Below are 5,137 nucleotides of genomic sequence, written 5' to 3' on the forward strand. Positions count from 1 at the left end.
GTTACAGAGAGTGTGATGCAATCAGCCAGTGTGTGGGGCGATGCTGGGGGTCCTTGAGCAAGGAGGGAAGGCAGCTCTGCACCCCCACCCGGACATCCACTGGAAATCTAGCTGAATGACCATCAAGTCATGTGTGAACCATGAGAGGCCTCTGAGCGGGGCTCTCCTCCCTTCAGAATATAAGAATTTCTACAATTTCCCTCAACAGACATTTCTAATCTTCTTGGCTTTTTTCAGCGCCTTCTTTTAGTCATGCAGGTTTGATTCAAATGTTTTGAGTGGTACCACTTATTTGCCCCAAGCACATGCTTTAACCCAGCCCACCCAGACGCAGCATCCTCTCATTGCCCTTTGAGCCACTGAACATTTTCTATGTGTGGAAGAAGGGTCCCAGATGCTGGCTCACCACCATCATGCCCGTGCTCAGCCCTGGGAGGCCTGGCTGACCCCTATGGTGTTAAGCCTCATCCCGGCTGGGGACGTGAGACGAGCGGTGGTCCCACACATCACCAGGGAGCTCAGAGCAAGGCCAGAGAGACCAGGGAGCATCTGAACCACACTCTGGACTATTGGGACAACAGCTTCTGATGTCCCAAGTCCATGGACATTTCTCTGTGCAAGATACTGGCCAAAGACAGGTTCACAGGTATCAGAGATGGAGACACAAAAACAATGATGAGGTGCCTCAGGAGCCTTAAGGTATTCCCCCTCCCCATCTCCAACATCTTCCCCAAGTCATCCTTGATAAAAAGAAAATCCAGGTAAAATCAGCATGCGTACATAATAAGTATAAAACAATTCCTCCAACCCCCACTCCCATTCAGCTGCTCATTTCTAAAACCCTCCTAGAAAGAAATTCTAGAGTCACCTCCGTGAAAGACCCTTGCTGGTTTTTGAGACCAGAGTATGAAAATTCCCCAAAACAAAATACTTCATATTAGGCAGACAATATTAATGATGAAAGCTGATGGGTTCTTCCTATAGTGAATTTCATATTCTATAAGTTGTCATCCATATAGATGCTTGCTTCATTCATTCATTTCTTCATTCATTCATTCATTTCTACATGTTAAACACACAGGAATGCTCTTTGTTTAAAAAAAATGCCCCTGAGATTTGTCTTTAAAGATACAACTCTCTGGGTCTAGGTTTTGTCATCCTCTTTTGATAGGCAGTAGATACAATAAATATTTCATTTCCCTCTTAGTTATAACACAAGTGTGATGCCTCATGACAGAGGACAAGTGGTGGCGGCACAGCTTAGTGAAAGCCACTACAGAGTGGTGAGAAGTGCAGTGAACCAGAGCTTGTGTGTCTGTCCAGGGAAGCAGCTGCTACCCACACCCAGACGGTTGCTGCCGCTGGAGTATTCAGTCCAGTAGTGCTACATCTTCTTCTGTTTATTTTTCCCACAAGAGAAACCAGAAGTAAAGATAGTTTATGGGCCAGGCATGGTGGCTCATGCCTGTAATCCCAGCACTCTGGGAGGCTGAGATGGGTGGATTGCTTGAACTCAGGAGTTTGGGACCAAACATGGCAAAACCCTGTCTCTACTAAAAATACCAAAAATCATCCAGACATAGTGGTGTGTGCACCTGTGATCCCAGCTACTTGGGAGGCTGAGCTGGAAGGACTGCTTGAGCCTGGGAGGTGGAGGTTGCAGTGAGCCGAGATCATACCACTGTACTCCAGCCTGGGCAAGAGAGCAAGACCCTGTCTCAAAAAACAAAAAAAAAAAAGGTCAAATCTTCTTGTTTTTAAATTTGTCAACTATTTTAAATTAAAATTTAAAAAAGAAAACACTATGAAGCTAAAATAAACAATGTCTGCAGGCCACATCTAGCCTGTGGGCCACCACTGTAGTTCATTTTGTAACACTTGACAGTGTTCAAGTGGATTCACTGGATTGTTGACTTGCTTACCTAGCACCCCGTTTGATTTTAAGGAGCCACAACTCCCAGTTTTAATCCTTTCTCTGCCATCACTCATGGGAGAGGGAGGTCTTGATTAACTCCTTATGCCTGTCAAGGCCTTAGGGTTCCCATTTGTAAGGGAGAAAAAAACAAGATTAGGTTAGTCTGACTTTTCCAAACTTTTGTAATCAAAAGAATCACTGAGTCACACAGAAAAGGGGTTACAAATTGCTCTTAAATATGTGAAAAAATGCTCAGCCTCATCATTATGAGGAAACACACGTTAGCTTGGTAGAGATAGCTAAAAGTTGATAACGTGGAGGGTGTGAGAGCAGCGGTGCGTCTCATCTGTTGCTGTGGAATGGGCATGGTTCCCGCCTCTCAGAGGCAATGTGGCAATACCACTCAAAACAACAAAGGCACAGGCTTTTGACCCAGTCAGGCCACTTCTAGGAATGTTTCTTAATCATGTACACATGTGAAGTGATGTAGGTACAAAACTGCTTCTTTCAGCATTGTTTGCATTGGCACAGGATCAGAAACAACCTAAATGTCCATCAACAGGGGGTTGATTAAATAAACTATTGTTCATCTATACAATAGATTACTACACAGCCGCTAAAAAAATGTGAAGAGGGTAAATCTCTTGTATTCTTGTATTCTTGCCACAAACATGAAATGAAATGAAATGAAATAGAATACAATAAAATAAAAAAGAGAGTACTATATCTAGTGGTGTGCTGGTAAATGTTTAACATCCAGTTCTCTGGTTGGAGAGGCTGGGTTGGGGTTAACTCCGACTGCAGCATTTGCTTGTGATTTTAATACTTCCACCATGCTCAACTTCAAGCAACCAACATGAGGTCACTGAACTTGGACTTGAGAAAAGATTCATCTCTGTTGACTCTAGCCCATCACTGCCTTTATTAACTGATACGAAAAGATCTCCAAGATGTATCGAATGAAAGAAAAGGCAAAACACAGAGCAGCATGCATAGTAGGTATTATTTACATAAAAAAGAGAAGAGGATAAAAAATATATACATATACATATACTGGCCTGTGTACCACAGATTTCGCTGGAAGAATACACACACACACACACACAAGTACACACACAGAGAGTCACTAATTTTGTGATTAGGGATGGGAACCAAGAGGCTGGGGGCATGGGGGCAAAGTGGATGGAAATGCTTTATTATTACCCATGTATACTCTGTCAAAGATCTACGATATGAATGTCTCACAGCTAAAAGATTGTTAAGACTGCCATGGATCACCTGGAAGATTTATTGAGTGCTAATTCCATGGCCTCTCCCAGGAGATTTTAACCTGCCATCCTTGGTATAATGCTGGAAAAATCAGTTTTTAGCAAGTTTCTCATATGAGTCTTAAGATTAGGCAAATTTGGGTGGCACTGTCTAGCCCAACCTTTCTGTTTGATGGAAAATGTAGTAAGTGTGGGCATTTTACATGACCCACAGAGGGGAAGGGCCTGACCTCTGTGCACTGGGGGAGTCAGGGCTGAAGCCAGGGCTGATCCTCAGCCTCAGCCCCTCGCCTGGGCCATGCTGTCCAGAGCTGGAGCCTGGGCGTGATCTTAGATGCAGCACTGAGACCCAGAAAGGGATGTGGCTTGTCTGGGCTCACACAGCCACAGCCCAGGAAAATTCTACCCAATATACACCCACAAGAACAATCCATAGGAGCTCTCTGCTCCTCCCGTTCAAAAGACAGCCACGCTTCATGCATCGCCGCCCCATCCCTGAGACACCATGGTGAAGGTGAAGGCCGGAGTCAATGGATCTGGTCGTATTGAACACCTGGTCACAAAGGCTGCTTTTAACTCGGTAAAGTGGATATTGTCACCATCAATGACCCCTTCATTGACCTCAACTACATGGTCTACATGTTCCAGTATGATTCCATTCGTGGCAAATTCCGTGGCACTGTCAAAGCTGAGAACGGGAAGCTTGTCATCAGTGGACATCCCATCACCATCTTCCAGGAGCGAGATCCCTCCAAAATCAAATGGGGCAATGCTGGCGCTCAGTGCATTGTGGAGTCCACTGGCGTCTTCACCACCATGGAGAAGGTTGGCGCTCACTTGCAGGGAGGAGCCAAAAGGGTCATCATCTCTGCCCCTTCTGCTAACGCCCCCGAGTTTGTGATGGAGGTGAACCGTAAGACGTATGACAACAGCCTCAAGATCGTCAGCAATGCCTCCCGCACCACCAACTGCTTAGCGCCCCTGGCCAAGGTCATCCATGACAACTTTGGTATCATGGAAGGACTCATGACCACAGTCCACGCTATCACTGCCACCCAGAAGATTGTAGATGGCCCCCACGGTGTAATGGCCGTGGGGCCCTCCAGAACATCATCCCTGCCTCTGCTGGCATTGCCAAGGCTGTGGGAAAGGTCATCCCTGAGCTGAATGGGAAGTTCACCGGCATGGGATTCCGTGTCCCCACTGTTAATGTGTCGGTCATGGACCTGACCTGCCGTCTGGAGCCTGCCACATACAATGACATCAAGAAGGTGGCGAAGCAGGTGTCAGAGCGCCCCCTCAAGGGCATCCTGGGCTACACTGAGCACCAGGTTGTCTCCTCCGACTTCAACAGCAACCCCCACTCTTCCACCTTCAATGCTGGGGCTGGCACTGCCCTCAATGGCCACTTTGTCAAGCTCATTTCCTGGTATGACAATGAATTTGGCTACAGCAACAAGGTGGTGAACTTCATGGTCCACGTGGCCTCCAAGGAGTTAAGACCCCCTGACCACCAGCCCCAGCAAGAGCACGAGAGAAAGAGAGAGACTCTCACTGCTGGGGAGTCCCTGCCACACTCAGTCCCCACCACAGTCAGAATCTCCCCTCCTCACAGTTTCCACGCAGGACCCCTGAAGAGGGAGGGGCCTAGGGTGCCCCATCTTGTCGTGTACCATCAGTAAAGTCCCCTGTACTCAGTCAAAAAAAAACCGCAAAACCAACCAAACAAACAAACAACAATCCACAGGTCTCCAACCTACAGCCTGAGAAACTGGACTCAAACTCACTAGTCAGTGTCAATCAAGGCTTTATCCTCAGAGGATGAGAGGACAACACTGCCCCAGCACCCTGGCAATCCCTTTAGATGAGTGACCTGGGACAGGGCAGAAGACCCTTTTGTGTTAGCTCTGGCATGTGAAGTATCGTCTCTTACCTTCCTGGTATTGATCACCAG

General features: G+C 46.9%; 1 pseudogene; it reads left to right on the forward strand.

The window, feature by feature from the left end:
- The first annotated feature begins 3,688 nt into the window (after window positions 1-3,688).
- Window positions 3,689-4,865, forward strand: LOC693953 (glyceraldehyde-3-phosphate dehydrogenase pseudogene; annotated as a pseudogene).
- Window positions 4,866-5,137: the final 272 nt, after the last annotated feature.

The sequence above is a fragment of the Macaca mulatta genome, chromosome 6 (genome assembly GCF_049350105.2).
Source record: "Macaca mulatta isolate MMU2019108-1 chromosome 6, T2T-MMU8v2.0, whole genome shotgun sequence".
In the NCBI taxonomy this organism is placed as follows: Eukaryota; Metazoa; Chordata; class Mammalia; order Primates; family Cercopithecidae; genus Macaca; species Macaca mulatta.